Genomic DNA, 13,157 nt, shown 5'->3' on the forward strand with positions numbered 1-13,157 from the left:
ATAAGAAAAGCAGCGTTGTAAAAACTATTTCATATTCGGCGTCCTAGAAATTGAAGTATAAGTTCGCTGCAGCAACATTTAAAAGAACAGTTGCAAATGTGAAAGACAACTCTGATTGTGCGGACTTCAATTTTCTTTCAAAGGCCACCAACAGAAAAGCATTCTTTCGATTTCTGAGAAATAAAAAGGTCCTTTCGGCAGAAATAAACGCCGACTCTGGCTCCAACACCCCGAGAATTGACCAAATTACTGGAAGATATTGCTAACGGTCTAGAATGCCGGTTTAAGTCGATTTTGCCCTATCACGCTACACCCTCTACTCATAATGAAGACTTTGAAGAAGTTACCGTTTCCGAGCTGAAAAATGTACTGGGTGAGCTGCCTAATTCTGCGCCAGCCCCGATGGCGTTACCAAGACAATATTTAAAACTTTATTTAAGATATCTCCGAATGGGGGGCGGGGGGGGGGGGGGACAATACTTGCCATGGTAAGCCATTCTATTGAAAATTCGTGGATTCCTCCGAACGGAGATTTGCAAAAGCAATCCCATTATTAAAACAGCAAGGTGTCGGTTATGCCTTAGATAGCATTATGTCAATATCTCTTACATCTAACCTAGTAAAACTAATCGATAGAATCTTACACGACCGCATAGATGAGTCGCTGATAGAGAACATTATTTTGAGCCCATGCTAAATTTGCTTCAGACGTGGGTGCTCGATTTAGTATGCCCATGTCGGCCTATAAAGTCGTATTGAACTAGCTTGACGTCAGAAAAGATATGCAGCCTTAGTCACTTTGAATATCACTAAGGCGTATGACCGTGTAGAACATCTAAGCCTAACAAACACGCTTCAGAATGCAGGCCTGCCAAATTATTTTGTCGCATGGTTTTATGAATCTTTTAACGGCAGGGAATTTTACTGCTACCAACGCGAATCGTCTTCATTAACGTATCAACACTCCAGAGGTCTACCACAAGGATCAGTCATATCGCCATTCCTGTTTAATGTTTTACTGGGTACTGTACCTTTGCAACAGGATGTGCATGTCTACGTATACGCCGACGACATAGCATTTTTTGGCGCATCGGTAGATTTACATGCTTTGTACCAAACTCTACGGACCTATATATTAGCCGCATAGGATTGTGGCTTGATGGCAATAACCTACTTATTAATATCAGAAAAAGCGCCATACTAATTTTTCCTCAATGCGTCCCTGTGCAAATTTCGATTCTTTATCGAAAAGAAAGTATCCCACAGGTGAATTCACTTAAATATCTGGGAGTAATGTACACCGAAAAACTTAACTGGAATCCGCATGTAGGGCATATTACCTCAAAGGGAGCATGCGCAATAGAAATGCTGCGTAGACTTAGCAGCAATCAATAAGGGTTGCGTCGACATGTTCTCATTATGATCTATTGCATATATGTTCGCTCAATAATAAAGTTCAGCTGCGTATTGTTTTCTGGCGAACCTGCATACAGAATTCGGCCTCTGGTTCTATTAGAACGAGATGCATTACGTTTTTGTCCTGGGCTTCCTAAATTTTTCGCTCATGATATCTTATATCAAGGAGCACGCCTGCATCACGATATGTTTTCATTAATGAAACGGCCTCATTGTTTCACTCTCAATGGTATCGATCACGTTGATTTCAAGTTGTTTTCGCACAAAAACTATTGGACCCAATAAATGTTTACCTATGCGAGGTGATCTTACTGAATTTCTCTATTCCAGCCGCTAAAACTGAACTTGATGATATTTTTCCAATCAATGCTAAAATTTGCTCTATCAGTATCTGAATAGTATTTTGGAAGAACACCTTGCACATCTACATACAAAGACCGTTATAGCTACTGATGTTTCCGTCTGAGAAGAAAAGGCAAGTGTGGGCATTGTATCAACACATCTAAATTGGTCTTTTCCCATTCATCTACTTGACTTCACGCCCATCTTTTAGGCGGAATTATTCGCAGTTGTCTTAACTCTACGCAAATTACCATAATCTCTCGCATCATTCGTAATATCAACTGATTGCCTGTATGTCTGTTCTTTATTAACCACATCCAAATTGTCAGAGTTATACAAACTGTCTATTTTCGTCTCCCAAGACACTTACGTATCGTTCATCTTGTGTGGGTGTCCAAGCCACGAAGTTCTAGCCATAAAGGAATGTGCAGCTGCACTCGCAGTAGCATGTTGTGGTGGTCCTGTAATCCCCGTTTTATTTACGTCAGCTTTCATCACTGCGGTGCGATTCAGAAAATATACTACTGCAAACAACTTCGGACAATCATCGTTGTCAACATTTAATTTCCTGCATCTCAATTTTCCTTGAAATAAGAAATGGTGCTCCACTACAAAAAAAAAATGAAGCAACGATTACGAGACTATGGTGCCGAGTCACTCACTTTTACTCCATAAACATTTACCTCCATAAGTCTGGTCTGGCTTATATCGTCTTTGTGTTCGTTATGCAATAAGAGTGACTGTGTGCAACACTTCTTTTTCACATGCCGCCATTTCATTATTCAAAGGAAAAGGTTTTAAAAGAACCCTGCCAAAAGCTTGGCTTGGATTTGACTCTTCCTGTAATTATTTCCTTTGGGGCTACCGTACTAGTTACAGCCACAGGAGCGCTTGTGAAGCCCTCTGCATCTTTCTGCGTGAGACAAAAAAGAAATGCAGGCTAGAATTCTTCTTAATACTTATTGTGCTCACATGATTATTTTTATGTAGCACTTAGATAACTGTATGTTCATATCTGTAATAGTACACACTTCAAATTCAATTTGCAAGATACTTATTTCATTTTACCTTAATTTATTTTAAAAAAATAGATGCTTCTCACCGCGCGATTCATGGCCGATCCTCAAAGTCGGTTGCGCCATTTCACTAGAGAACAAGAACAAGAAAGAATGCTTCAAGAGCCTATTCTAAACATTAGGCATTGTGATAAACACTGAAAACATTCTCTCCTTTGGGGAATCTACACTGGGTTTTATCCCAGAAACTTGTGCATGGCCGCATGCGAGTTCCTTGGTGACCCAAGGAGAATACCTAGTTTCTTTACTGATGTATTATTTATTGTTTAAAAAATTCCAATTAATGTTAATTCACGAATTTATTATTTATTATTATGCAAAATTCCAAATAAATTTATTAAAATTTATTGCTTTCTAGCTTGCTCCCCTTTAAAAAAACACACGTTTTCCTATAACCGCGTTTCGTTTAGACCGGATTCTTCGCCAATACCCCGCAGTGGATACGCGCCACGGTACAGGAAGCAAGCAAGCAAGCAAGCAAGTTAGATTCGGGACACAAGCAATTATTCAAGTCTTCAAATCCAGCTACTACTAATTTCACAGCGAAGCTGTTTATGGCTAGTGTTCCGTGGAGTTCTTGTGTCTGCCAACAAATCTGTGTGTGCAACAGCTCAGCTCGTGAATTTACGCAAAATCGCTTCATTCCCTGCAAGAGCTTATACGTCTCAACACTTGGACATGCATTTTCAGTAGACTAGTTGTGAATAGGCACCATTTTCAAGATCAGTAGACTCTCAAGAAAATAGTCCTTGGGCTTTTTTTTTTTCTTTGCTGGCTTTCATTGTCTGATGTGACAGACAATTTTCTCGTTGGGCAGGCATAAAAATGCTTACGCATTTAATAACAGAGGTGATACTAGAATGTGTGTGCGCACCTATCGTCACGATGACCACCAATGAAGACAATAAATGCGTTCGTACCTTTATTTAAAATTCTGTGTCACCTCTGTGTCGTGTGCTAAACAGCCTGACTATGCCTGGTTGTAGCCGAGCGCGTCCTACGATTCTACGATTCGCTTCTTCAGCAGCAGCTACCTGTGTGTAACCACAGGTATCTAGGCTAAGCGGCGCGCATACCACATCCCTTGACCCATGGCACAATACGATGTTGATGATGACGATGATAAAAACGACAATGATTATTTATTGGCATCTGTTTTGATACTGCGCAGTGAAAAATTCACCTAGCCTGCTTGAACTGACCAGGTCAACATGCAACTGCTGCATGAAACTGCCACATGTCGAGACACCAGGTTTAATGCAACGCATTTGCAATTCAAAGTTTGCATGTATCGATGCTACGCGGTGTGCATGTCACATCGCGTGACGCCGCGTGTCACATCCCGTACAAGGTAGTTGAAACTGTAAATCGACAGCCAGGACTCATCAGAAAGAAAGTGAGAGAGACGGGGACAGTTAACTGGATGCAAAGAACAGAAACAACAAAGAACCATGGAGATTCACACGAATGAGAAGAAAGAAATCAGAAGGGAAAATCTGTACGATAGCACAAAGGGCAGTGCCTTGCTGTTTGAGGCTCGAGCCGGTTGCCTAAGAACAAAAACATACCGGAGCAAATATTCGGAAGTAGATGAGGCATCCGCATGCGGCAGCAAAAATCTGGGGACCACTCAGCACATCCTAATGGAATGCGAAGAGATTCAGCCAGTGAGGACCGTAGGTAACGTGCACCTTACAGAAGCGCTTGGGTTTAAAGTGGACAGAAACGCCGACAGGTCAGCAGCCGAGATAAGCAAGAGACGTTTAGAGTATTGGTGGGAAAAAGCAGGGAAGAGATTGATACGAACGGATCTCTTATAGTCATGTCTAGCAGTATAAGGTAGATATTGGAGGGGAAAAAAAAGATTAAGGAGATGTATACAAAAATGCTAGAAAAAGACATGCATAGCATACCTGATCAAATCAAGCAGGCTAGGTGACTATTTGTCACCGCCCCGTTTTAAATGGGATGCCATTGAATCATCATCGTCGTGACTAGTGGCACGTTTGGGTGCTGCTGCTGCAGCTGCTGCTGCTGATAATCATGATGATGATGGGGATTATTATTATTATTATTATTATTATTATTATTATTATTATTATTATTATTATTATTATTATTATTATTATTATTATTATTATTAATTTGGATGCCCTTTGAAAGGGGGCGGCGACAGTCATCAAGCCTGCATGATCTAATCAGGTACGCTCTGCAAGTATTTCATTCTGGCATTTGTATACACCTCCTTAATCTACTTTTTCTTCCTCAAGACAATCCATTTTTTGGCGAATCCCCCAATGTCGGTAGGAGCCACAAACACGATAGGAAACCCAAGCAACCTTGTACCGCTACCTATGCAAACTGCTACATGGCGTGCGACCTGGTGTAATAAATGCAAATGCACGGCAAAGTGCACACGTATTGACGCTACGCTGCGTGTATCTCCCGTCGCGTGACAAGGGGCGCGATACGATGCTAATGATTATTATTATTAACATTAGTATTGGTATTATTTGTTGGTATAGTCTTAGAAAGGGGGCAGTGACAAACAGTCACCTAGCTTGCTTGATTTAACTAGGTATGCTATACGTGTTTTTCATGTACGTATAGCGCCGGCCTGTGGATTTTTTCTTCCTCAAGACAGTACAATCATTTTAGCCATATGGGTAAGATTCTGGTAGGATCCTAGAACCATATTGTGTAGGATCCTGACGATAGCTGCGACGGACACCGGCGGCGGTGGCGGTGGCGGACAACATCGCCAACCGAAGCGCGGCTATTGGAATGAGCCCATAACAGCTTACGCTGTAAAATTTATATTGTCAAACGTAGAGTCGTTAGGGGGGTAGTTCCTTCTGATCATTAGGTCACGCATAAGAGCGCTCCTCGTAAAGTGTCCAGGGAAAACACGGGGAAGGCGGGAGATGGAAATTCAAGACGATGAGCAAAACGAGAACAACGTGAAAGCAGGCGCCAACGTTTTGACAAGTGGAATTGTCTTCTTCAAGGGTTCAATTTTCGCTTCGCGCCTTGAAGAAAAGTCCATGTGTCGAAACGTTGGCTCCTGCTTTTACCTTGTTCTCGTTTTGCTCATCCCCGTAAAGTATGTGATGTACGATAAGGTTTCAAAAATGTTCATCGATACCAATCGAAGTGGTGCCGCTCCCCTGAGTTTTCAGCCTATCCGTTACAATTTACGTAATTAGCATCACCGTCAGCTAGGCGAGCTCGTCGATTGGCTACGCAAATTATGTCATCGATCATTTTTTCCAAATTTATGGTGAACAAATGTTCTTCGTAATAGTTGGAATGTTGGTTAACATGTTCTTTTTATATAATAAAGCAACAGAAGACGCATACACAAAGACAGTTTATCACTACACTCAAACACTTCCGGCACACAGCGAGTGTCCTCTACTCCTCTTATAACGCGCTCCGCGTCGGCGCGAGCTACATGGTGAGTGTCGCTCTCGAGGTTCCTTTTCCCGAGGACCATGAATAGCGCTTGATGCGTTGGGGGCTGCAAACCTATGGATCAGCGACATACCAGGCTGCGACATAGGGTCCCGATGCAAGGCAACAAAAGTGCGAGCTGAGTGGCTGCAGTGCATCGTGCATCGAACACACTTCAGGCGTCCCCCAGGGCTCTTTGCTGTACCAAGTGCTTTTTCTTATATTCATCAATGACATTACGACAGATGTAAAATCAAAAATAAGGTTGTACGCTGATTGCGATTTGAACCGAGAAATAAACACCCTGGACGATACTACTACCATAATGGGACTTTCACCGTGTGTCAGATTGGTGCCTCAAACGGCAAATGAGTCTAACTTTGTCTAAGTGTAGCCATATTTGTTTCAGTACAAAACGCTCTAATTCAAGGATAGTGTACAAGCTAGATTCCAAGTCATTAAGGATAGTCAATGAGGTCAGAATACTTAAGAGGCTTCTTCTCATCTGACATTATTTAGAATAAACACGTTCGTTATATTACCTCGAAGGCTGGGGTAGATTTAAATTTTCGGAAAATAAACTTCAGAACAGCCCCATCTGGTGTTAAGAAGATCTTGTACACAACTCATGTCCAATCCATCAATGAGTATGCAGCAGCTACGTGTGATATGGATAGTGAAACACTTCGTGATTCCATAGAATGCCCTCAGAATTGTGCTGCCCATTTCCTGATGAATTCCTGCCAACCCAGCACTAGTTTCACTGCGACGAAGCATTCCTTATTATGGCATACCCTCGAGTAACATCGCACTTTGTGCCGTCTATCGTTACTGGATCAGATATCGCGGAATCGGATTCGCATCAACACGAATTTCTATATTCTTCTGGTGTGTATATCTTCAAGAATAGATCACTCCAGAAAAATAAAAAAAATGTTATTTCGAACATCTGTTTTCAGGGCCTCTCTTTTTTCTCGCGAACTATTTCCCAGTAGAATTGGTTGCCAAACCACATCGTTACGTCTCTGGACTCGCATGTTAGTAAAGGGAAGCGCTGCACTTTCTGCCATGCTTTTGAGGGAGGTTGCGAATTATTACAGCCGCCAAGAGGCTAAAGTGGCGACGCCTAGGGATCTCCAGATGGCATTGTGCACATTCGACGAGGTGAGGTCCAAATGAGTTTCTCGCGCCACCTTTCCTCTCTGTCTCGCTCCTCTCATCTATACACACGCTCTGAACCGCCTCCCGACGCAGTATGCCAGACGGCAGCAGCGACAGAAGCAGCAGCAGCAGCAGTGGGAAAGTCGAAGGAAGAGGCGAAGAAAGCTTCACTTTAATATATATTTACTAAAAATTAAATATGAATAGTACAAACCAACACACCGGAAGCAAGAAGTTCATATTATGTTGCCACTGAGAACCATCGCCAATCCCCCTTCGCGGGTACGTAACAAAATTTGAAGGAAGAAGAAGTAGAAGAAGAAATACGTACCAGTTCGATGCAGCACGTACTCAACCTGCCCGCTTTCTACTATGTGGACAGTTCACCTTTGCTCGCCTCGGTGGCTATTGGCAGCGTCCTGGACTACTTGCACCGGCGCTGGCCAACATGGCGGCCCGCAGCGTCCACATAACGCGCTTCCAGAAGACTTGGTTGGGATCGGCGCTCGCCGTGGGCGCCATCGCGGCCTGCCTTGTGAGCGGATTCCTCTTCGAGCACTTGCGATGCGTGAGGTCAACCCAGCTGTCACCGCTGGGCTTCATTGGCGGCTGCCTCTGCATCGGGCTGTGCAACGCCAGCCTTCCATGGATATTCGCGGGTCTCGTGCTCACCGGCTTCTGCTGCGGCCTCGTTTCGCTCGCGGTTCCCGTGTTTGTGGCCGAGACCAGCCCGCCGCAAGTTCATGGCCTCCTCGTCTCCGGCGTGCAGTTGGCCATCAAGATGGGCGCGCTGGCAGACTTCGTAGGCGGCAAGTGGCTCTACTGGCTGGCCCTCGCTCTGCTGCGTACCGTGGGCGCCGTGCTCACGGCCGTCTCCATGGCGTTCGCCGTCGGCTCCCCCAGCTGGCTGGTGACCTACGGCCGACTCGACGAGGTGCTATACGCCCTGCGATTCCTGTACGGGCCAAGGTTCTGCGCCGGATCCGAGTGCCTGATCTACGGGGATAGCTTGCTGCGTCAGCCGGCTGCCGTCGGACACCTGCTGCAGCCCAGCTTCTCGCTGCCGCTCGCCTACACGCTCCTGCTCGTGTTCGTCGACCATTTCCGCGGCACCAACATTATCACCTTATGCGCTGCCAAGACATTGGAGCGCTACGGGTCGGTGACCTCGGCCGCCGGCTGCACGATTAGGTTGGGCGTGGTGGAAGTAATGTCGTTACATACATACGTACATGTTCTTGTTTGTATATTTGTGTGTATATGAGATGCTCTGTTTCCGGAATAAACAGTTGTAACTGTAGCGCTCGTCCTTTTGCCTCTGTTTTCTTTCTCTCGAGTTTTTGCGTTGAAAAGCATCACGTAAAGCATCATGTTAGGCGGCGAAAGTAGGCATTCGATTGTGGCCAACATGCTTTCCTTCGCGTATTTTTTTTTTTTCATTTCGGTGCCCTGGCCTCAAAAAGGAAAAAAAAAGACATCGTTGCGGCGCAGCGAATTGTCGCATGGTGAAAGTTGATTCTGTCGCTCCTCCTTCTTTTGCGGAAACTAATGGGCCACGGGACGCTTCAGGTGCCGGACACTCTTAAGATAGTATTATTGTAGCAATTATATGGACACTCCAAGTGCATGCCTGCCGTCGCCGTCATGTTCTGTATAAATTCCAAGGGAGGTATCATCGTGACCGCGCGCCGCAAGCTGTGTGCGCGAGTGAAAGCGTAGTAGAGGGTGGGGGGGGGGGGGGGGGGGCATGGGTGAGCCAAGGATGGTGGCTCAGTCTTGTGTGCGCAAGGGAGAAAAGCGGGAAGGAAGTGCGCCGCCTTCCGTCACGCGCGATACATCAGGCGGAGTGGAGGCGGGGGCAAGGGCCTTAGGATTCTGTGAATCTGATTACGCAACATGTTTATTTGCCTTGCATGACGCATTATATATAGTGACTTTTTCTTAGGTACGTAGATTTATTGGAGGCTTGTACGTATATTTAAATATCTTATTGCAAGGTTTTGTGTATACGTGCAGTGAAGTTTTGTTTCCAGTGACACTTTCTTGCCCTTTGTCAAGCTCTATCTTCGATTTATCCAGTGTATCTTCGCATTGCTAATGTACTCGTATATTTTTCAGAACTCCTGCTTTCTATATGTGCTCTCTGTTGCGACTATAGTTTCGGTGCAATTACCCACTATACACGACCGGTAACAGCTAGTCCTGCGAAATACATTGGAACAAAAGACAGCGTCATTTAGATTTTTATTTGGCCGTTGCATATCTACAAAAATGTAAAGAAGGTAATTGAATGTCAAAGCTTCATAAAAATATTTGTCCTCAACTTGTTCATTTCATGGCTTTTACATTTTTCATATCAGCGGCATGCACTTCTTTGCTGGTTTCGAGCTGATACATTTCTTAAGTTCGTGTGATACTTTCTTTGCTCATTAACTAGACAAAAAACAAGGAAGCGTTGATCAGTTATTTCGGGAAGAATTTTTGGGACATACGAGCTTCTTTTTATATGAAAAAATAAATATTTTACTTGTCTTGACAGTGCGTAGCGTTCAATAATTCTTCTGCAGTATCTTTGGCAATGGCAATGCAGTTATTATACATGTATTTGATCCCTCGACAAATTCGATAAGGAGGTGGCCGAGCTACCAATTGAGCGCGCCCCCCCGCCCGAACGAAATTTCTGGCTACACCACTGGCATGTATGTATGTATGTATGTATGTATGTATGTATGTATGTATGTATGTATGTATGTATGTATGTATGTGTGTGTGTGTGTATGTATGTATGTATGTATGTATGTATATATGTATGTATGTATGTATGTATGTATGTATGTGAAAGGACCCTATGTGGTCAAAACTAATCCTTAACCCCGCTCCATTAGAAGGCCCATCATTACCCGCTGTTAAGTTTTGGGACTTAAAGGGCCCCTCACCATGTCTGGCCATGCTGAGCTGACACGCGCAAAGCATACAATGCATGCTAACGATCGTGTTTGCAAAGTATTGCATCACTACGCGCCACGGAAAGGCCTGAAAATTCAATCCAAACGCTGTTTTCCCTTTCCCGGGCACGGGCCAGTGTGTAACAACTGAAAGCGAATTTTCTACAGACAACGCTAATTTGTTCTCTCCAGTGCAAGTGACTCTACATCCAGTACAAGTGACTGTACAAAGCCATGCTGCTGCGGGCAGATAACGTTATTACTTACAAGAAATACATTTAACTGCAGCACAATGAGCTTTTCAAATAGTGTGTTAATTACATTAAGAATTGAAATAGGTCTATAACTACTCGGATGGTTCGGATCACCAGTTTTCTACACAGGGATAAGCTCTGACACTTTCAGTATATTTGGGTAAACATTACTACTTATCGCATGGTTAAACACGTGACAAAGGGGCACACATAAGACATCAATATTGTTTTTCACTGTCTTAACTTGAATACCGTCAAGTCCGGATGCCTTATTAGCCGATAATTTGCCTACGATACTTTTTATTTCCTCAAGAGTTATTTCACCAAACGAAAAATCACTGTCGACGCTTCTCTGGATCCTGGTTGTGGGACTTGAAGGTACAGACTGCTTAGATATATTGTCACCAATTTTTGAGAAATAATTATTGAAGTCATTAGCAATCTGTGGGGACGGATTTTCGGGAGTAACATACTGTTTATCCTGTAATCCTACCACATCTCTTACTATTTTCTATATTTGCCTTCCATTGCCATTAAGTTGTTTAATCAAGTTCGTATAGTAGACCTTCCTTGATTTGCCAATTAGCATAAATTATTTGTTTCGAAAAAATTTAAACTGGCTTTGTTAGTTTTGTTATGTTTTAATTTATTATAATAGTAGTCTTTCCTTTTCAGTAGGGCAAGTATGGACTCATTCATCCACGGACATATGGCGTAATCATAGCTGTGTCGTGAAGCGTACCGCGATTCTTCTATCGCATTTGTAATGCAGTCAATAAGGTTTTGACATCCTGTGTGAACGTTGTCATTGTAGAGGTTATCGAAATTTGTGGTGACTAAGATGCTGCGTAGACGTGGATAGTTAAGCCTTGTCGAATATGTGTGGTGCGTTTGGCGAAAAGAATGCAAACAATCCCGAGGCAGAAACGTAACAACTTCCAGCCTATAACCAAAATTAGCTATGGGACCTGGTGAAGGGCCCTTTAAACCTCGCTAATACTTAAAGATATGTTACTGAAGCCTAATTATTTATTGCACCGTAATTTGAATGACAGGCATGGCATGAAGTCCAACACTGTACAGGCATTCCGTTTCTACGACATGTCTATGCATACGATTATTCTTGGACAAACACTGTCCTACTTGCATGTAAGACATCTTCTGAGCACTAACCAGGTGGGTCGAACTCCGAACACACCGAAAAATGCTGATAAAGCCGTTTTTTTCACCCACACCCGGCCTCCTACCATCTCGAACTCCAGTTGACGATGGTATTACTGTTTATTTTATTCGCGAAAACACCCACTTATGTTTGTCACGGTTCATCACTAGGAAGAGTCACTGAGATTTCAAGAGGATTAGGCAGGCAGATGAGGTTTTCAATGAGAGAAGAAGGTCAGCAAAAAATTAAGTAGAGAAGGCAGCCGCACGGGACACACACACTTGTGTGGATGATCCACCATCGAAATTGGCACAGTGTTCTCATTCTAAACCACGAATGAAAAGAAAATGCATTTTATAAATAACTCAATCCGGAAATGACATTCGAGGGTTCAAATGGCCCTTATTCTCCTCGTCGTCCACACTTGGTGAAGCTTGGACATGAAATCACTTCATCTTCATCTTCCCGTTGTTTACAGGCCAGCTGAGAACTTGACAAGACCTTCCAACACTTCAAAAGCTTTCTCATTCAGGCTAATTTTTCTTGTGACACTAGCAGTGTGGGGCTTCTTCCACATGATTACGTTTTGCGCATTACAAATCTCACGCGGCTCGTCTATGTCTTTCCTTTCCATTCCTTCTTTGTTTTTTCTCACGCTTTTCCATTTTTGGTGACATGTGCTTCCATATTTACGCATTTACATTTTCTCTACTCATTGACAACGTAGGTGACAATTTCTCACGACCTTAATTTCACTGGTCTGTTGGACCTGGTGGATGCACGCGCTGTGGAGAAGAAGACGGCAGCAGTAGCGGCAGCGCGCCATGCTCGCTACCTGACTATTTCGATACAGCGCGCGCTCAACCTGCCCGCTTTCTACTATGTGGCCGGTTCATCGTCGCTCGCCTCGGCGGGCAGAGTCGGCGGGCAGGGCCGTGGCGGGCTCGCCACGGGCAGAGTCCTGGGCTGCTTGCACCGGCGCTGGCCAGTATGGTAGACCGCGGTGTCGACATGACGCTGTTCCAGGAGGCTTGGTTCGGCTTGGTGCTAAAGGCTTACTCGGTGCTAGCCGTGGGCGCCCTCGTGGGCAGCCTGGTGAGCGGCTTCCTCGCCGAACGCTTCCGACGCGTGCGGCCCATCCAGCTGTCGTCGCTTGGATTCGTGGGCGGCTGCCTCTGCATCGCGCTGTGCAACGCCAGCCTGGATGTACCCGGGCCTCGTGCTCACCGGCTTCTGCTGCGGCCTCGTTTCGCTAGCGGTTGCTGCGTTTGTGCTCCGGCGTGCAGTTGGCCATCACGCTGGACGTGCTGGTCGCCTTCGTCCACGGCAAGTGGCTCGATTGGCTGGC

The sequence above is a fragment of the Dermacentor andersoni genome, chromosome 4 (genome assembly GCF_023375885.2).
Source record: "Dermacentor andersoni chromosome 4, qqDerAnde1_hic_scaffold, whole genome shotgun sequence".
NCBI classification, from domain to species: Eukaryota; Metazoa; Arthropoda; class Arachnida; order Ixodida; family Ixodidae; genus Dermacentor; species Dermacentor andersoni.